The 22,856-nt window shown below is 33.9% G+C and overlaps 1 long non-coding RNA gene across 1 annotated transcript; it reads left to right on the top strand.

Moving 5' to 3' along the window:
- The first annotated feature begins 4,833 nt into the window (after positions 1-4,833).
- On the top strand, positions 4,834-7,035 carry LOC120197394. The gene is made up of 4 exons (XR_005523258.1): positions 4,834-5,766; positions 5,997-6,112; positions 6,390-6,505; positions 6,952-7,035. It is a non-coding gene; the product is annotated as an uncharacterized LOC120197394 (long non-coding RNA).
- Positions 7,036-22,856: the final 15,821 nt, after the last annotated feature.

Below are 22,856 nucleotides of genomic sequence, written 5' to 3'. Positions count from 1 at the left end.
TAATTTTCATAATTTGACACTCTAAGTTAGAAAAGACATTAATTTATTTTTAGTTTAATTAAGACAAATAAAATTTTGTTTGATTGCATTGTTTTTACAATTCTAAGGCAATGTTCACTTATTAATGAATTAAGTATATCTCCCCGATCGTGCTCAGGGGGTGACTACTGGTAATTCCCTAAATAAGTCGCCTTTTCAAAACCACATCATGTTTTCTAAAATGAGGCAATATTCGGTTATAGGCACAATAGCTGATCTCCCTCGGGGGCGAATGCTATCGGTCTCGATAAACGAATACCCTTTTTAATTTTGCATCCTAATGATTTTTAAATTAAATAAATATCAAATTCCAAATTTCTGATTTTAAATATAGGATAATCAACTAGGTACCAATTTTTGGGCGCTTGTGGGGGTGTTAATCCTTCCCCACGCGTAACCGACTCCCGAACCTGATTTCTGGATTTTCGCAGACCTTCAAACTCGGTATTTTGATAAAAAATAAAATGTTTTATTAAAATCATGGTTTTTATGGTGTTTCAATCTCACCATAAATGATTGGTGGCGACTCCTTCACCTTTCAAAACGATTTTCAAAGAGAAACCCCCGAGTCGGTATCGGTCTTTTCCCCCCTCCGGGCGAAAGACGGTTACTACAATGATATTGACAAAATTGTTTATAATTGTTTGAGAAACATTTAAAATTTTAAGGACTGATTTAGAATGAAAATAATAGTTTGGGGGTATATATGAAACATTCAAAAAATTAAAAATTACATTTTAAGCCTTTCTGATATAATTGATTATTTTTGTAATAATTACTCTAAATCTAAATATATAAGTTTAGGATATTATTATTTCTAATAATGATTAATTTTTTTATTGGATTAAACGAATGACGAGTAGGGATGACAAACGGCAGGATGGGGTGCAATACCTTCCCTATCTCTATCCACCTAATATTTTCATACCCACCATCAACTATGGGTAAATTTTTTAAACTCATCCCACGTTCATTACCCAACTAAATACATACCACTCATCTCGTACTTACCTGTACCCACTTGACAACAACCTTAGAAAATACATAAGCAATAAAACATAAAACAAACGCGTCCATTAAGAAGCAAAACATACAAGAGAATGGTTGAAGGAAAACTTACAAGAGAAGACAACGATATAAAGAAAAGCACGAACAGAGGTGACAATCACTAGTCTAATAAAGAAAAAATGATTCTAAAGATTGAAAATTAACTTTAAAATAATTTATACCCTAACATTTGGTTAAATTATAAGTTATATCCTATAAAATTTTAAGATTTATAATAAAATTTTAAGATTTATAAATTAGTCTCTGAAATTATACTTAAATATAATGGTCTACAATTTATATAATGAGAAATTAGTGGGTGGGAAAATGTGAGGCGGGCGGATGCGAAGCTGGTAATGTCTCAAATCCATCATCTACCCACTACGAGTATGTCTTTTTACATCCACACCCACCCATTATCCACTAAATTTATATCTATCCCCACCCTAATTGGAGCGGGTACGATGCATAATCCACGAAATTGTACCCATATGTAATTTCTAGTGACGAGTTAAGTTGATATTCAGGATAATTTTATTGTGTGGTAGTTTAATTTAAAATTAATTTAAGATGATTTAACCTAAAATATTATCATATTTAACCTAAAAATTATATAAATTTATAATATTCCAGGTTGTAACAAAAAAAAATTATATTATGAGGGATTTAAGGCTTATAACTGAAATTATTATGAAAAAAATAATATTTTCAGTTGCAACAAAATATGTTAAAAAATAATATTTTTGATTACAATCGAAATATCATATTGTACAATTTAAAAGAATCACATAATTGATAAAATTTCTAATTACAATCAATTTTTACTATTTTTTTAACAAATGATTTTTCTATTTTTTAATTTAATGTTAACGATTTTAATTTTAAAATTTCATATTCATGAGAAGTGTAAACTTGTCTCCCCGAATGACGCATTACCAAGCAAGACGTGGTCTGGTCCCCAACATCCCCTTTTCTATCCCAATTTCCAATCAAGACGTGGTCTGGTCCCCCACATCCCCTTTTCTATCAACGGACTGTATTCGTTTCCCACCAATAAGTCACAAACCATTAGGGCTCCACACGTAACCTAATATCAATCTCAAACCATCCCAATAAGTATCCCATGCATATGCTCTCCCCACGGAGCTTACTCTTTCTCTTCCCCAAAAAGCGACATCAAATCATGATATAAAGCCAATTCTTAATATACCATTTTCTTTTAACACGAATTAACTTATTTAAGTTACTAAATGAGTCGTTATTATTCTTAAAGATTATAAATTTGAGTATTAATGACTGTGATAGGGTGATTGAGTGTTAATTATCTTAATATTATTTTTTAGCACGAATCAACTTATCTCAGTGACTAAACGAATCGTTGTTATTCTTAAAGGTTATGAATTCGAGCACTAATAACTGTATCATGGTGATTAAGCGTTCATTATCAAATGATTGAGTATATTTAGAACATAAACTACTTTATAATCGCCTTAGCTTAATTAAAAAATATTATTTTTTAAAAATCATATTAAACATAATATTTTAATTTTATTTTGATCATATATTATTAAAAATTAACAATGATGTTGATATGTCACCATAAAATAATATCACAATAATATTAAAAAACACCACATCAACATCACTTTCAATTTTTAACGATAGATAACAAAAATATTAACAGTGATATTGTCATGTTATCATAAAATAATATCACATTAGCATTGAAAAATACTTTAAAAAAAAGTACATAAATATTTTTTTAATATTTTAACGATAAATGATTAAAATAAAATAAAATCACAATATGAAGTATGATTTAAAAAAATAAATTATTAAAATAGAAATTAAGTAATAGGTGAGTTACCAATAAGTAGTTTACCCTATATATATATATATATATATGTATGTATGTATGTATGGAGTGGTAGACTAGGAGAGTATTTGTTTATGATATGTTAGCCTGTCACTCTTCTTTATCATCGTAGCGTTGCATTTACATTTTTATATATTTATTACATATATGTTGGATCTAGATTTGAGTTTTAGCTGTTGATGTTATCTCCATCGACATTACTGTTTGATTTGGACTGTTGTTCTGTCTGTGCCACTTGGTTTTGTCACCGACATCTGTGCCTTCTGCATGTTAGAGAGAGATAAGTGGACCATAGAGCCTAGTGGATGATGATGATGATGATGATGATGATGATGAGAGAAGGGTTTCTTCTACTTTGTTTCTTCGGTGATTTCTTTGATTTTCATTTCTTGCAAAGTTTTGGGTTTAGTTTTAGGATTGTAAGAAACAAAAAAGCCCTAAAATCAGTTATGAACTACAGCTGCTGCTTTGTGTTTATTGCAAGTTTCGAACGATATCTTTAACCTCTATTCTGATAGCACTCGTTATATAAGTCTCTGCCTGTAGTGGCATTCTTTGCTGAAAACGGCATGGATCGTTGATTTTGAGGTCATTAACTTTTGGTACCGTTTTCCATAAATGGGGAGTGTTACTGTGTTTTCAGATCTGACTCCATTCATTCCATTAGTTTTGTTTTCCATAATTTTTTTGTTCATTTGTTTCCTCATATGGAAAAGCTTCACCTTTCATTCTCTGGTCTTCGTTGTTTGTGTTTTGCTTTTCTTCATCATCATCGTCATCTTCTCTCACTCCTGGGACATGGAAAATTGACAGAAGAGAGTGAGCACACAAAGGCACTTGTATGAGCCTATACTCTTACTTTTGTGTGCTCACTTATCTTTCTGTCTGTTTCCGGTGCTGGAATTTGATTCCGCCTCTTGTACCTACATATTGCTTTCGGTTTATGTTTTCAAACCCTTATTCAAGGATCGATATATATGATTTTATGTTAGATGTATAAACTTAGAAGCTATATTAGAAATTTAGGAATACTTATAAAGCTGTGCGGTTTAAGGGGCAAAAGCCATGAATTAGCATGGGACCATTCACGTTATCCGTAGCCTATTAATTACTAATTTACTATAGCTAAGCCTAGTATGGTCCTTACCTTCTTTCTCCCCTCTACAAACCCTTTTTTCTTTCTGTTTCCTGCACATTCGATCATATTCAATACAAAGAAGTTTGTTCTAATTATCTGTTTGCTTGGAATCTCTAAACTGGAAAAATGGAGTTCTATACTCGTGTGTTTAGTTTAACCCTACTCTTTCTCCAGTTTTTGTTGCGTCTGCAGATTTGGCCTTGGGACAGGGCGTCTAATCTCATCCTTGATGCAGTCATTTGAGTTTAGGTATTATTTTTGTAAGGCAAATCTTTTTTTTTTTTTTTCTTGAAGTGCTGACATGACCGTAGTGTACTAAATTGCAGCCGCAATACAATATAAATACAGCATCATAACGTTTTTCGAGGTTAACTGCATCTGCAATTTAGAAACATAGTTACGTTTAGAAAATAAATTGTGTCGTAATGCCGGTTGTTCGTACCGTAACAGCAATTGCAATATAGTACAATGGACATTACATGCATCTGTCTATGGTAGGAATTGACTTGGTTTTACTGCTTTTGGCCTATATTTTGACACTTGATGTGCTTCCATTACTGTTTTGTATCCATGTCTTCATCATTTCTTGCATCTCCAGTGTCATTTTTTGGGGCATTGTTGTTGAGTTAAAGGAGTTAATATCGCATGAAATCAACAATTTTCAAACTCTAAGATTACATGCAATCCATTCTTGCATCCCAAGTGTTTGATCTTTGATACACTTCATAATATATTGCTTCTTATATATATATCGCTTCCTTAGTTTGTTTGATTTATTGATTCAAATTTCCGGAAAAGCTTTTTTTGGATTTCGATTTTTATCAACACCTCTGTTGTTTGTGGTTAATTACTTAAAGATCGAAATGAACGGTTAGTTAAGGCAACTAACAGAACTTTAAATGGTAAATAGTGAATTAGTTAGTTAATGGTTTGGTTTGAGTTGATCATTTCATGCAATTATTTAACACTTGAAATCAAATGTTTGAACCTTGAGATTGTAACTTGTCTTATCATTACACTCAACACTGTTGAGTGGAATATAATGTTGATTGCATGGTAAGTAACTGTAAAATCACTTTTCTCTTCTGCAATTCATATGCTAGTTTCTGGAATATGAATTTATCTATTTGCTTTTAGGTTTATGTTAAGTCCATGAATTTAATTTGAGAAATAATCATAAAAGTTGCAAGTATACACGTTTTATCGTTGCTTGTGCTAATTTTAAAAATCTAAATCGTCTTCGGAAATCTAAGTTATCAAAAAGCTTCCTTTATTGGTTATTTAAGCATATAGTTCTATTTATATGATGTTCTTGATTGCACATGCAATATTAATGTCACGGGCAACGCAATAAGGTCCGAGATATTGATGCATGAGTCTACTAAAGAAGTTGGATTTGGGGAATCGGGCTTGTCAAGACCACCAGACTTGGTCCATCACTTGGAGAATGCTAGATAGCCCATTCACATTGGCCGTACAAACATGGAAAGTGAAGATGAACGTGGAAAGTGAAGATAATCATGGGAGCTCGGTAATTATGGCAAGACAATAAATCAATAGAGATTGTGGAAGATTCTTACTATATCCAGTGTGAACGCTTATCGAAGGAAAGATTCCTACTAATTGACGTAATTAGGTAGGATGGGATTGAGTTCCCTTAGATATGGTAAGAGTCTTAGCCGTTGATGTAAATTAATCACAACCATTGATTGTGAGGGAGCTCAACTATAAATAGAGAGCCTCTCCTCCTCATTTGTATCATTCGGAATCATTCTTCTACTCTCACTTTGAGAGAACAGTAAATAAAAGCTTTGAAGTATTTGCTCTAAGTTCTATTGTCTCCTTTCAGTTGTTCTGATTTGTTTTTTATTCTCTTTATGTTCGTTGCCTCTCTAGGTGGCTAAGTGTAGCCCCGTGGTGATTACGCTTCCGCACGAGTATTCTACTTTGGTGGCCTTAACAGTTCTATTGGGTTAAAGCTTCCGCATCCTTTTTGAAGTCTTGAATGCAAGGTAATTGTTAATTTTAAGAAACACGAAACTGTTCTAATTTTTCATTTTTCGTTGCATTTTCTTTAGTCACATCATAATTTCGTCTTACACATTTTCGGTATTAGGGTACGATCCTCCAAATATCCGAACCATATGAAAGAGCTACTGAGTATCAAATGGTTTAAATTTTCAATGTTTGCTTTGTTTTACTTCACTGCTTTTGCTCCAATAATTAGTTTGCGTGCCAATGTCATGCAATATATTCTTCTGGTATCCTATTAATGTTTATTCGTTTCAGTCGTGCAGCTCGTATCAAAGAGCCATTCGGGTTTGATAAGTTTCAACATCCAAGTAGAATTTGGTTTGTGTACCAAATGATGAACCCTCAGACATGGTTTCAAGGCTTCAAAACAAGTAAGCGAACTTTGAAAAGCTTATGCATGGAATTGATTTTTTGGAGAATATAGAAAACAAAAGAATTATTTGTGCCTGATGTCGAGGGCTCGTCTCGATTTAATTATGCTATAAGTGCTTGCTTGGTTGAAGATTTAGTAGTTATAATTGTTGGATCCTCAAATGTTAGCCCTGTCTGCAAAGATCTGGGTAGAAGTCATGCGATTTTTCGTTGTCGACTTCGGCGTGAATCCATCTTAAAGGCAATATTGAGACCTCATTTTGATGTTCAGAAATCATTCCAAATGGTGTCCATTAATGTATATATTAGAAATATCAGTTACAGGTGGAAGATAATGTTTGCATGGTGGGATGGTTTGAAATTCTCATATAATTAAGATATTTTTATTTTTTTTATTGAAAAATTGTTTTCTCCCTCAATTTAATATCATAGGTCTGTCCTGCAGGTGCAATGAAATCAATTAATGTCCATGGAAGATGTCTGCATGTTGTATGGCCTGAATTCTTTCAAATGTAACCGCTAAACTTCAACTGGAACTTTTGCATTGGTAGACTGCATTCTGAAATATTAATTCATATAGTACAATCTTTCGTGCTTCACTCCTAGGAAAACAAGGATTCTTTGTTATCAGGAATCTATATACGTATACATATATAGAGTGTCCTTTCAATTTATAGAATCAATATTTATATCGACAAAATATATCAATAATGATGATAAATATATCAGTAAATTATAAATTTCATTATTAAACTTTATCTCATTTAAATTTTGGTCAATGAAATAGAACTTTTTAATTTAATCACTGGTTTTTAAATTGTTTCTGTTGATTACTCCATCGTTGAATAATTAATGGTGTGATGATATAAAAGACAAGATCAAAATAATATTTATTTAGAAAAGTTAAATTTACACCAAAACAACATCATTTTGGATTCATATAAACTTATTTCTCCATTTTTTTCGTTTCCTATTTCATTTTCTCTTTTTTTTATCCTATCAATTTTTTCATTTATTCAAATTTTAACCATTGTGGACTACAGTAAACATAATCGACGAGTCTCAAATTTTTACTAAACTCATTTCTCTTTCCAAACCATCACTTTTTCAAATCTTACACCAAGAGCTTCATCTTATCACCCTCTTTTCTTTCTTTTTGTAATTTACTTAAAAACAAAATAATTCAAAAATAAAGGAAAAGGTAAATCATACCATATATTGTCGAAACCCTAATTTACAGAATATTTAACATGACAATGGCTACCAGACCTTTTTTTTTGGAAGGAGAAGTTTATATTGTATTCAAGAGCATAAACATACCAAACAAAGACTAAGGCTCATTAAAAAACCTCTCTAATCTTAAGTAGAGGAAAAAGAGTTCCTTAAGTCAATGTTAATTTAATATTTCATATACGAGAAATAACTTAATACATTAGCCACAAAGGACCTTTACTCCAAAATGCTCACTCTACTAATAGAACAAAAAGAACCATGTTGGGATTTTTGGAAGTTCGATTTGACAACCGGAACGGTTTGCAAAGAGGGGTCGGAACGAATAAATTCAATTAAGTCCAAAAACATTTGTAAATTCAATTCAAGTCCAAAAACCATTTTACTTTAAATTGTTATATCAAAACATAGTTCAACAAACCACCAAGGAGGACAAACCAAAAACAACCACCCTACAACACTATACTCTACAATCTGCCTCGAGACCCTACAACACTATATCTCTACAATCTGCCTCGAGACACCATAATCCAAACGGTTTAACCTACAGATTTGATACTTGCTTGCTCAACCAGAGTACCCACCCATGATGCACCAAGCCTATAACACCCTAAACCGAATGGACCTAAAGTATCACATTAGGCTACCAAGGCGACCCTTGATTTTCAAAACATGTTCATTTTCTTTTCGAAACATACAATATGATATCAAAATAGACATGCATGATAGTTCTAGAAATATTTTATAAACTAGAGCTCCGTGACACATAACTTGTCAAAATAGTACAAACTCAGAGTTATAAATCTGAATACAATATAAGGGTCTATGAATACGTATGCCCACTAAAGCTACAATATAGTACTCTGGAAGAGATCCTGGAAGTCCTGCTGCAAAGGTGCTCCTCGAACGACTCAAGCTAATAACTTAGGAATGGAAAACATCCGAACACTGAGCTTACAAAGCCTAATAGTATAATCGCTAATCTAGATCAGCATTATGAGTTCCATAAACATATGCGTGCTAAAGACATGGTACTAAGAAGTAAGTATGCATGATCATAATCAAGTGCTACCTACTTAAGGTTCAACTATTCTATAAAGTAGGAGTCTCACTCTTCCTTTAATCCTCTGCTAAGGGCCTCATGAGTATACCTTGGTACTCTACTCACACTGACTATAACTGTTGTACGTAGTCTAAATACAACACTAACACTATTGTGCATTATCTGAATACAATACTGACACTACTGTGTATTATCTGAATGCAACACTAACTCTATTGTGCATTATCTAAATGTAACACACTGCTAGTATCTGGTCTTACAAGGTATTAGACACTAGTTAACTGAGGAACTCGGTGTCACTAGCATCAGTTAAATTCCCAGTAAGATGCTGAATGATCTATTGGTCTCACATAGCCATTAAGTAGATTATGGAAGAGAACCTGGTGTCATGGTATTGGTACAATTTTCATTCAATTAAAGTATTGGCTCGATCCCACATAGCTATCAAGCTAAGCTTTAAATATATGTTGTACTGGACTGATGTAACTACACATGTATATCTATGGACCCAAAGGACACACAACACTAACAATACCTCACTAGGGCAACCGAGGTAGTCTAACTACACACTAGTGTAGCTCGACATACTAAAGTGAGATCAACCCCTCAGTGACAATTATTTCACTCGTTCTCTCATTTAAAATTTTATACAAAGGTTTATTGGTATGTTATTTTTTATAATTTATTGGGCTTCTTTATTCTGATCATTAGCACAATAGCACTTGAAGGGTATTTTATTTATTTCTGTCTTTAAAGAGGTCTTTATGCGTTCATGATTTTATGACGATTACTGTGATTATTGTTAACTAGCTAGCCCGATGGCTGACTTGGGTTTATTACTGAGTAGCGACACTCTAGTCACTCTTATCGTACATCTCTTTAATTCATCAGTGTTCTCATAGTATATGACTCCTCTATTACGTGATATGATTAGTTTATTATACCGCTTGTCGGTAAATCCACTACAACTATCTTTCATTCTTAAATACTCAATACATGATTAAATGAGGATACTTGGACATATCACACCTAACATGGTTACTTCGGTCATAACCCACTCCTAAGAGTGTTTATGGGCACATTTTTTAACCTTCCTTGTAATGATCAGTCATTCACAATCATTCGCTGCATGCACCTTTAAGGGTACTTTTGAAGTTTATTTCTCATTAAGGACAATTTGGTAAATTACCCCATCTAGAGGGTAGTTAAGTCATTTCATAAATTAAGATAATTTTTCAAGCTTAGTTGTACAATTCATAGAAATCTATTGACATTAAAAACAATGAACGTTGTTTTAGATCTTTTGATGTTAAAGATTATTGGTACTGCAAGAACAACATTGGCACTCACAATATCAGTACTTATAGTATTGGTACTCATAGTATTGGTACTCTTACCACAATATTGATACTCTTTACTAAAACTACCCATAATCCATCTCAGTTCATCCAGTATCCATACTGTTCATCCAATATCGATACTCGAACCCAGAACTACCTTATTTAAGCTTGGGAAACACATAAAGGTCTTAGTTTGGTTCCAAATCATGTGTTAAAGCTTAGGGAAATTACTTAGGATCATCTAGCACTATAAAAACACAATCTAATCTACAAAAACGTCTTTTGTGGCATGAATATAGTATAAACCCTAAAATACTCAAATACTCAAATCTTAACAATTTATCATGCTTATGAAAGCCTTAACACCACAAAGGATTAGAAATGCAGTACCTTGTTTAAAGAATCTTAAAATTAGCTCCTTTCTTCAACCACTCTTATTTTCTCTTATCCATTTGCATTTAAGCACTCTGAACCCACTTCTTTGGCCAACAATAAACCAAAAGATTTTCTTATCACAAAGAAGGCTTTAAAATGACTAACTATGGATTTCAAGTCTAGTAAAGTGGAGAAGGAAACTTTTTATCTTTCACTAGAGCAATTGAGATTGGAGGAAAATAAGAAGAAGATAAAGGAAGAAGACAAAGAGAAGGCTTTTAGCCAACAAAAACCCACTCCCAAAATGAAATAAAACCACTAATATCAACCTTGTTTTTCTTCAATGGGATAATTACTAATTTAGTCCTTCATGTTTTGCCTTTTATTCAAAAATCCTATTTTTATAACCTTTGGGTCCGATTCCAACCCAATTAAACTACAACTCGATCTAACGACTCTAATTATGAACCCCATGAGGTCCACATACCTCTCAGGTAGACCCGAAACAACTAGCTCAAAATTTGGGTGTTACAAAGCCGATCTAAAAACTCTACACAACATGAGGACACAATTACAACCCATTTTGCTTTTTGAACACACCAATGCCAACTAAGCAGTATTACTGAGCAACCTTTGCCAAATTTAGGGACCAGTGTTAAAAAGGGCGCAAGGCGCACCAAGACAATAAGAGTATTATAGCCGAGGCGCATGGCACAAGGTGCACACCTTATTAAAGTGAGGCACACTTTAAAAAAAAATATATATATAGATTCTTTTCAATTGTATAATCAAGAAAAAAGGATCTTACAATATAAACACTAAATAGTATCCATCATATATTAAACATCACTTCAAAATTATTTACATTCAATAAAATTTTGGGTGATATAAAGAATAAGATTCTTTAAATGTTCAACTTCAACATGAATCAATTAAGGAAAACATATAAATACACATTAAACATCTAAACAAGAAAGAAAATTTAGTACTTTAAAAGGACTATAAGTTCAACAAAGCTTTTCATTTCATTTACCTTTAAATTTTCAATCGAAAAACATATGGCATAGTATTTTATCATGCAATATGATTTTTTTTTTCATATTATAAATAGACAAAGCTAGTTATATAATAATATCAAAAGGATATATTATAATATGACATCATATATAACCTTCATCGGCCAAATTTTCCTCCATATCATCTCCATCAAGTGAGTGGTAGCCTTCGTCGTATTCCTTATCTTCTTCTCCATCTCCTTGCTTAAGAAGCACCCTCTTGATCTCAAATTAAATTGCTTTTCATGAAATCTAGCAACAGTCGCAACGTGTCTCCAAGTAAGACCTTCATCCTCTTTGAATACAAACTCATCTTGGATCAATTTTATCACGCAACTTGAATCATTGAATCAATGTTCGATTGTATTTGACATACACCAAGTCATTTATCCTTGATTGTGTGAGCCTATTTCTCTTTTTGGTATAAATCTATGAAACAATGATTTTTTTTTCAATTTATAAAAATCAAAAGACCAAGAGCTTAACATTACTAATTAAATAAATTTAAATTTAAAGAAAATGACTCAAATGTTCAAAAAGAGCTCCAATTTTTTTCACATCCCAATGCGCTACATGTAAGGCTCAAAATTTTTATGGCAAATTGTTGTAAAGTAGTCGTTGAAGAACCATAACATGCCCACCATTCAGTCCACACCGATCAATCCATCCATATGACATAATAAAACATCCTATTTTTGCCCATTCTTCTCTATGATTTCTCATAATCTCATAAGTATTTGCAACTTCATTCTTCAACAAAGAGACTCTTACTTCATAAGCATTTGGTGGCTTCATTCCAATTCCAGCCCTAGTGATTGAATCAATCGCCACTTTAAATCCAGGATGAGTGAGAACATTAAAGGGAATCGTAGCATCATACATCCATTTAGCAAAATCAGCACATGCTTTTTCCCTTTGTTCTTTCTTGTATGTCTCATTAATGGTCTTTTGCTTACCCATTGTTTGTGTAAGAGTAGGAGTCGAAGATTTAATAAAAACATCCATTAGACCAACTTGTCTTGCCCTTTTAACATTTGAACTCATTGGTGTTTTGACTTTTCCCCCTTTTTTTTAATAGAGAAGTACTCGTTAATCCCTCTCTTTTTACCCTTTTTGGACTTATCCTATTTTCACACTATTTTATTTTATTTTTATCCTGACTTATCCTATTCTCATCATATTTTATTTTAATTTTTAATTAGATTTATAATTTACCCATTTGATGAAACTCGTTTAAATAATTCAAGTTGAATTAAATCGTGATAAAAATAATTTAATTTAAGATTAATTTAAATTCGATTTAGTTTAATACAGATGAAGCAAGGGATGCATAGGATGGTTATGCGTCATGTGGGGTGATTTGGATTGTTCATTGGATGGCATTGCCCCATAATGCTATTCTTCCGATCTTACTTGAAGATGGTTTAGGCGAAATTCGCTAATTATTTTGATAAGTATTCACTTCTTATTAACAAAAAGAATTAGTTCAAATCTTAACACTTAATCAAATTAATTTAAATTTAAATTCGATTCAATTTAATTAATGTTTGTATATATCAAATATTATGCTTTAAGTTCAAATTATACATTAACTCGACTAAGTTAATTCCACACAATATCAAAACTAATGTTAATTTAAAACCCTTCACAACATAATTAAAGAATTGATAAAAAAATAAGAAAAGAATATGCTAATTTACTATTGTTAAGGAATCGTTTTTTGAATAATAATATGTTGATCTTATCGAAAAAGGTGAACCCAAACTTAATACAAGAAAAGAACTAAAATAGACACAGTAGAACTGGAAAACCATCCCGGAAGTATAAAAAGCTTTAAAATCACCTGGGCATGCACACTGTAGATTCCAATAAGCAGACCAACTTTACCACACCTGCCAAACTATCGTGCAATGGCAAAACAAATGATTTAGCGTTTCACACTCTGATTCACATAACGCACAGAGGTATGCATCCAAATTAACAATGCCTCTTTTTGCTAGTTCCATACAAACTGGAATTCTTTATAAGGCTATCCACCAAACGAACGCCTCCACCTTAGGAGGAGCGAGCTTCACCCAAATTAGACTCCAAATCCGTTCCTTTTCAACTCCGACATCAACCGCCTTTAAACAAAGAGCACTTGGAGTATAGTGCCCAATTGAAGATCCCACCCAACGAACACTATCTACCTCAAGGTAGACATTGGTTGCGTTGATTATCATTTCCAAGAAATCCTTTCAGATTCCAAGTTCCCAAGAGAATAACGCTCTTCTAATCTCTGTATTCCATTCCCACCTCTCAGTGGTTTTAGTTTCAAACTCAGACACCTTCCCAACCTTCTTCACCGCCATTCCATAGATCCTCAGAAAAGCATCTTTCAGACTAGAGACCGACGTCCAGTAATCGTCTCAAAAGTCAATAGACTTCCGTCACCAATAGAAAATCTAATAAATTTTTTGAATGTATCATTTGCAACGGTTAATGGCTTTCTTATATTACTCCAAACCCAAGACGATTTATTTGGAGGTAGGGAATGAGGCAGCAATGACTCGACTGAAAACCCATATTTTGAAACAATTACTCTCTTCCATAGGAAGTCTGAATCCCGACTAAACCTCTATAACCACTTGTTTAGAAGGGCTCGATTTCGAATTCGTAGATTAATAATCCCTAATCCACCCCGACTTTTTGGTTTGCACACTCTATCCCATTTCACTCAATGGATGGTCCTCCCACTGCTAGTACCCCAAATAAAATTAGTAACGAGACTGTTCAGGCTAGAAGCCACCGCACTTGGCATCTGAAACAAATAAAGGTAATACACTGGTAGATTTGAGAGAACCGACTTCACGAGAGTTAATCGACCTCCAAAAGACAAACATTTGCCTTTCCAACCATCAAGGCGAGGCCGAACCTTTTTTATGATAGGCTTCTAAATCTCAGTCGAATTCCTCATATGACCAAGCGGTAGGCTGAGATATTTCGTTGGGAAATTGTCCCAACCGTATTTGACCTATTCTGCCCAAGCTGGAATGTGACTATCATCCAAGTTAACACTAAACAGTTTAGTTTTTTGAAGGTTTAAGCTGAGCCCCAAAGCGACCTCAAACACTCTAAGTAGTCTCTTGATATTTTTGACGAACTATAGATTGTTAGACAAAAGCTGATGTGATCCTAACCGGTCCTAATTTTCTTTTTGATTTGATCACATCATTGAAGTTCACCAAGGCTGATTCAAAGGGAATTCTACCTTACTTCATCCTCTACTTGCTCATTTATGCACTATATTTTATCATTCATTTGCATGATTATGCTTGTGCATGAATTTGCATGAGAATTTAAAAGTTTGCATAACATTCATTTCTTTTAATAAGTGTGCTGATCATTAACGCATTCATTGCATTTAAACATGTAGTTCATTTAGCTATGCACTTCATTTAACTAAGTAGTTCATTCATCAAACTAGTTCATTCATCAAACTACTTCATTCATCAATCTAGTTCATTCAAGATTACAAGTTCATTGAATAAAGTTAGTTCATTAATTAAACTAGTTCATTCATCAAACTAGTTCATTTATTAACCTAACTCTTAATTGTTTCATGCATGTTTTCAATTAAAGATTGAATAAAGATCACCTTTGTGTCTAGGTGCATGAGAGAAGTTGAACGGTTTCATCAGATGCAAAAAATATCAGTCAGAATGTCTTCCAATTCTGGATGCGATACAAACGTGTTTGGTTCCAGAAATCAATTAGACATTATTCCTCTATCTCTTAGCTTTCCAACGCCTTTTGAATCACCTCAATATGATATCGGGAGCTTGAGATATGATCGACTTATTGAAGACAGTGCATTCTGGAATTTTGTTACGGGAATTTTATGCATGGATGATTTGGATGAGTTTGAGCCAAGGGAGAGTATTTTCAACTTCAGCCAAGTGATAAGCCATTGAAGGACTCTTAATTCACACATTCGAGGCATTCAAAGCTGTTTGTTATCATCTATATTCAAGGGTTGTTCATATTCTTCAAGGGAGCATGCAATGAAGGCTGATTTAATTCACTTATTAAGACAATTTTCAGCATGGAATAACAAGAGTCTTCCACCCCTTGGACGAAATTAAGACCAAATTTAGCTTCAAATTGTCTAGATTCATCCCCAAAATGATCTAGAATAATTAGGCCAACCTTGAAGATAAGAAGACAAAGCATTCAAGTGCATTTTATTGCTAAATTGATGAGAATGTTTTTATCTTTTAAGTCTTTTCATATGTTGCTTAGAAATACTATAAATAGGCACCTTTGGGATCATTTGCAGACGCATTTGAATATATAAAAGATCTTTGAGAGGTTTCTTTCATTCTTGTTCCCTTGTAGAACTTTATCGGCTTCAAGATAGTCTTTTATTCTTCATCATTCCCTTTTATTATAGCGTTGGTCCATAGCTCATCTATATAGCGTTCCATATCCTACCACTTCGTTTCCACCTTTAATATATTGTTGGTTTCTAACTCTTATATAGTTAGAGGGTCACAATCCATTTCCTTGAGATTCTTCCTACTACACGCCAACTCCCTACCATCTTTACCAACATTTTCATTCTTTATTTACCCTTAACCACATCCATCACTCTTCCTACGCTACTAAACCATTTCAACACATCTTTCATCCTTTCATTTTCATTTCCATACAATGTTATTTGCATAATTTCATATTACATTCAAAGTATTGCAGAGTTCTTACTAGAATCACGATCGGACGTTCATATACATGACTCGAAGTTCATAATCGATATTATATCATTTGGTATCAGAGCGAGTCGATTCAGTAAGCGTATTGTTTTTTCTCCCGGATTAGTAAAAAAATAAAAATCGAAAAAAAAGAAAAGAGAAAATTCTTAAAGAGGGACGGAGCAATCTGTTCTTCTTTTAAAAAATATATCTATATACAATACATCATTTCTTATTGCTGAATTAATATTCCTTTACCTATTCTCACTAATTCTTTCTTTTGTAGCCATTTTTCCTTTTTATTCACCATTCTCTACCAAACCACAATTGTTTCAGCCGAAGTCCACTAGACACTTGTAAGCCTTGAGAAAGTTCTCAAAAGGGACTTGAAATTAAAGCACGAGTGGTAAAAGGAAATAGTGAACATCAAGGGTAAAAGCCATCTCAAGTGAAACACGAGTAGGAGTGATTTTTCTTGGAGTGTTTGGTGAGGTTTTCCTTTTTATCTGTGAGATTATTTCTTTTTATTACTAATTATGTCTCATCATTTGGGAGACAATTATCAAGTTTCAGGTGAAGGTGTACCTAAATTACAAATGCAAACAAAGGTTTATGAGTTATGGAGATTATGGAGGGAAGAAACGAGAACCATTTCAAGAGAAAGAAATATTGTAAAGTACATTCCGAGTTTCATCTCTAACTCGAGTCAAAGACCAAGAAAAGATGACGTAGTTTCTCAATCGAAGGATTACATGTCAAAAGAGAAGACTACTCCAACTAAATGCAACTTACATCCAGATTTTAGATGCTATCGTTGCTTGGGAAAAGGGCACACACCTAGTCAATGTCCAAATCGGAGTGCTACAAAGCCTAAAGGCATTTATAAAGTCGCCACCAATTGTAAACCAAGAGAAGAAATCAATGTAGAGGCGATTGAACAAGTTAACCCAAGCAAAGATGAGAGCAAAGTTGCAACCTTTGTATATTCGAGAGATGAGATCTCTTTGGAGACAAGTAAGTATGATATTCCTTTAATTTGTACCACCAATGTTGGAATTATCCTTAGTGCAAGAAAAGGTGGAAATGTGTTTACATTCGAGGAAGAATCCAACTTCAAAGAGGAAAACAACATAGAGTCTTCTATAGAAGGATATTCCTCAACAAGTCAATCAACGACCATTTGCAACGTCAATGATGAGCATGTTTGTTATGTACCCAAAGGCAAAGACGAAGATGTTTTAAGAGTTGTTCTTGAAATTAGTTACTGCACCAACGAACAAATAAAAAAGGGGGCATTTGCATGGAAGAAAAATAGTGAAAAAATGAAAAGAATGAAAATGAGAGAGTAAATGAAAGAAATGTTGGAGTTGAAAATAAATGTAGAAAAGAAAAGGAAAGTGGAGAACATATTTTACCTAACAACTCTTCTTCTCATATTCTTTCTTTTGTTTTGTAGGACAATCTAAGAGACACATCTTTTCAAGGAGATGATTCAAGAATCATGAATTTTGGAGAACTAAAGGATGTTTCATTTGAATCATCAATAGACATGACTTTTGGATACTCACAAGACGAGTCCCTTGATGTTACAAAAGTTAAGCTATTTGAAGTTCTAAAGAATATGTCACTTGAAGTCCCAATAGTTGTGTTCGTTGACATTCCAAGAGCAATGCCAAGCTTGAAGAAAATTCAGCAGCCAACGCCCATTAAATACCCACCATGGTTTGCTATTTCCATTCATTCTATTAATTACTTTTCATTTGCTAATTTTGGTTTATTTTGCAGCAAAATAATTCATGTGCATGGATTTATCTTACCTACCAATGAGGACAAGTTCCATTTTCATTTGGAGGAAGATTGTCCCAACAAAAACAAGGCCACTGTACAAGTATATATACTGCCTAAAATCAGTCGATTCAAGAGTATGAAGCAATCATTGTCCACCTACTCAAGAGCCATCATATGGAAGGGCACAAAGATTAAAGTAGATGGTGTAGCCTACCTACTTGAAGGAGTTCAAAGGTCAAGACACTCCACCCTCCCTCATGATGATTTAAAGGAACACAAAGAAGGAGTGCAAAGAACATATACCTATTCGGATGAACAACTTGGAATTGAAGTGAACAAGCAAGCAAAACTTAATTCCAAAGAATGGTGTTTGTGCAAAACAAGAACGAAGAAGTTCCAAGCTAAAAGGAAGTCAAGATTGTTTCCTTTTGAGCACATATCGATTTAGGGACAAATCGCTTTAAAGAGGGAGGGGATTATGTGATCCTAACCAACCCTAATTTTCCTTTTGATTTGATTACATCATTGAAGTTCACCAAGACTGATTCAAAGGGAGTTCTACCTTACTTCGTCCTCTACTTGCTCATTTATGCACTATATTTTATCATTCATTTGCATGATTATGCTTGTGCATGAATTTGCATGAGAATTTAAAAGTTTGCATAACATTCATTTTTTTAAATAAGTATGCTGATCATTAAAGAATTCATTGCATTTAAACATGTAGTTCATTTAGCTATGCACTTCATTTAACTAAGTAGTTCATTGATTAAACTAGTTCATTCATCAAACTAGTTCATTCAAGATTACAAGTTCATTGAATAAAGTTAGTTCATTAATTAAACTAGTTCATTCATCAAACTAGTTCAATTATTAAACTAACTCTTAATTGTTTCATGAATGTTTTCAATTAAAGATTGAATAAAGTTCACCTTTGTGTCTAGGTGCATGAGAGAAGTGAACGGTTTCATGAGATGCAAAAATATTAGTCACAATGTCTTCCAATTCTGGATGCGATAAAAACGTGTTTGGTTCCAGAAATCAATTGGGAATTATTCATATATCTCTGATCTTTCCAACGCCTTTTGAATCACCTCAATCCAATATCGGGAGCTTGAGATATGATCGATTTATTGAAGACAGTGCAGGCTGAAATTTTGTTACGGAAATTTTATGCATGGATGATTTGGATGAGTTTGAGCCAAAAGAGAGTCTTTTCAACTTCAGCCAAGTGAAAATCATTGAAGGACTCTTAAGTGGCACATTCAAGGCATTCAAAGCTGATTTTTATCATCTAAATTAAAGGGCTATTCTTATTATTCAAGGGAGCATGCAATGAAGGCTGATTTAATTAACTTATTAAGACAATTTTCAGCATGGAATAGCATGAATCTTCCACCCCTTGGATGAAATTAAGACCAAATTCAGCTTCAAATTGTCTAGATTCATACCCAAAATGATCTAGAATATTCAAACCAACCTTGAAGATAAGAAGACAAAGCATTCAAGTGTATTTTATTTCTAAATTGATGAGAATGTTTTCATCTTTTGAGTCTTTTCATATGCTGCTTAGAAATACTATAAATGGGCACATTTGGGATCATTTGTAGACACATTTGAATATATAAAACATATTTGATAGATTTCTTTCATCCTTGTTCTCTTGTAGAACTTTATCGGCTTCAAGATAGTCTTGTAGTCTTCATCCATTCCCTTTTGTTATAGCGTTGGTTCCTAACTCATCTATAACTATTGGGCCGCGTTCCATATCCTACCACTTCGTTTCCACCTTTAATATATTGTTTGTTCCTAACTCATATATTTAGAGTGTCACAATCCATTTCCTTGAGATTCTTCCTACTACACACCAACTCCCTACCATCTTCACCAACATTTTCATTCTTTATTTATCCTTAACCACATCCATCACTCTTCCTACGCTACTAAACCATTTCAACACATCTTTCATCCTTTCATTTTCATTTCCATTTCCATTTCCATTTCTTACTCATCTATTTCTATTTTACAATGTTATTTGCTTAAGTTCAGATTCCGTTCAAAGTATTGCAGAGTTCTTACAAGAATCTCGATCGGACATTCATATACATGACTCAAAATTCATAATCGAGATCATATCAAAAACACTCTCAAGTTGTCTGCAAACTGAATGTGAGACATTTCCATGACCAACCCTCACACCTTCGATCAAGCCTTCAGCAGTTGCTTTATTGATCAAACCACTCAATGATTCTCCCACAAGATTAAAAAGCAGTGCGGACAACGAATAGCCCTATCGCAACCCTTTTCTGATATTAAACTTATTTGTAGGGTATTCGTTAATTAAAACAGAAATGGATATTGTATATAAATACAGACCTTCATCCAATGTCTCCATCTCTTACCAAAACCCGTGAGACGCAATATCAAGTCCAAGAAGCTCAAGTCTATCGAATCATACGCTTTGCGGAAATCTACTTTAAGAACTACTGCTTCTCTTTTCCTTCTTAGCAAATCATATATAAGTTCATTTACGATGAGCACACAGTCCGAGATTTGTCTTCTAGCAATGAAAGCAAATTGTGAATTACCCACGTCACTGATACACCTTGCAAGTCTTTTTGAGATAAATTTGACAAGAATTTTGTATAGACTCTCCACCAAAGAGATGGTCTAAAATCTTCAATGCTCTCCGGTGGGTTTTTCTTTGGAATAAAAAAGATATACGAATGGTTGACAGAAACATCTACTAGCTTCCCTTTGTGAAAAGCTGAAAAAAAACCCATTATCTTTCCATTGATTTTAGCTCAAAATTTCTTAAAGAAATCCAAGTTGAAATCATCCGGTCCTGACGCTTTCGAACCATCGGCCGAATTGATGGCGAACCACACCTTTTCTTCTGAAAATGTATCTTCAATTTCTCTCTAAGAAGACGAATTTAATTTTCTAAAATCCAACTATAATATTTTCAATGTAAGTGTTATAGATTCGTTATAGCTTCTCCGAAAATATTTTTGAAACACCTCAGCGATCAGCTTCGGATCATTTACTACCTCTTCTCGAATATGAATTTTAGAAATATGATTTGGCCATCTTCCCAATGATGCCATCAAATAAAATAACTTAATGTTGAGATCTCCTGCTTTAAACCACTTCACTCTCGGTTTCCGCAACCAGTCTCTTTCTTCTCTTATCTACCTTGCCCATAACCTGTTTTTCAATGTTCAAATCTCCTCCTGAATCCCAACATTAGATACTCCCATCAAAGCTGACGCTTCCAGAACTTCTAACTTCTTCAGCTTTTGTATTGGATCAAAATCCTTCCTCTTTGCTTTTAGTGCTCACTCCTTGATGTCCATTTTTACTCTTTTTTTTTAAAAGAACACCAAATCCTTTTCCACAACCTTCTTCGCTCACTGATTTAACCTTTTTAGCATATTCACTATCCTCGGCCCATTTCGAAAACCATTTAAATGGCCGAGGTCCAGTCGAATCGCTAACCTCTCCCAGAACTACCGGGTTGTGGTCAGAAAGACTCCTGGGCAGTGTAGCCTAAGACAAGTTCGGAAAGTGCAGGATCACCTCCGGTGACACCAAAAATCAATCTAGCCTACTTGCTGACGGTGAAGCTCCCCTCTAAACCAAGTAAACATGCTACCCTCAAGAGGTAAGTCTATAATGTTTCTGCGTTGAATGAAATCTGAAAAAACTTTTGTTGCTTCCACATTGACAATGCCTCCCAGTTTTTCCTCTCTAAATCTAATTATATTAAAATCCCCACCGATGATAATAGACAAGCCCATCTCCACAATAATGTCATTTAGTTTCAATAGGAATTCTCTACGGTCAGCATGATCGTTTCGTGCAGAAACATTTATTAACCCCACATTAAGCTTGTTTTCGACAAAATAACCATCCAACACAATTATTCTCACACACTTGTTTTCTTTCCACTAAGAAAATATCTGGATCCCATAATGAAATATGGCCACTCTATGCACCTTCTGAAGGTGCAATCACCCATTCGTGATATCTTTCCCCTTTAGGCAATTAATCACTGACAAATTCTCTTTTTCCATCTTCGACTCTTGTATAAAAGCAACACTAGCCTTGCTAAGATAGACTTGCAAACAGCTCTTACTCTTTTTTTCCCAGGCCACAAACATTCCAAGATAATTTTAACAAAATCATGATCGAAATTAAATAAAAAACAAAAAAGTTTGAGAAATCGAGACCTGCCTGAATGGATCAAAATTCCTTTCCACCCTCAAGCACTTCGAATCTCTCCATAACCACTTTACTTGGCCCTTCAAACACCACCCCAAGTCTTCTCCCAACCTCGATTGTATTTATAGCCTATGGCACTAAAACTTGACTGTTCTAAATGATGTGGAATCCATCGCCCCTGGAAGTATCAACTTCCTCTCTTCTAGATTTTCTCATAATCGGAGTTTTTCTTCCCTCCACTTGATGAGCTCTTCTTTATTTTCCACTTTTTAAAATTTACTTCCCCAGCACTACTATTATCATCGACCCCCAAGCCCCCATTTATTGAGAGAACCAAGTCTTGCTCCCATGAAAATGTGCTTCGGTTTTATTGAGCGCTTGCCACACCCCCACAAATTTTTGTACAGGCAGATCAATGTTGTTCACAACCTGAATGGGTACGTCCATCAACCTCGACCCATTAAATATATACATATTTGTTTTTAACACCAATTCTCTCAAGTTAATATCGGCTGGCCTGCTTTCGATCTGATTCCCACACTCAA

This window comes from Hibiscus syriacus, unplaced genomic scaffold (assembly GCF_006381635.1).
Source record: "Hibiscus syriacus cultivar Baekdansim isolate YM2019G1 unplaced genomic scaffold, ASM638163v2 tig00117048_pilon, whole genome shotgun sequence".
NCBI lineage: Eukaryota > Viridiplantae > Streptophyta > Magnoliopsida > Malvales > Malvaceae > Hibiscus > Hibiscus syriacus.
The sequence above is the reverse complement of the archived record's forward strand: the minus strand, read 5'-3'. Positions and strand labels throughout refer to the sequence as shown.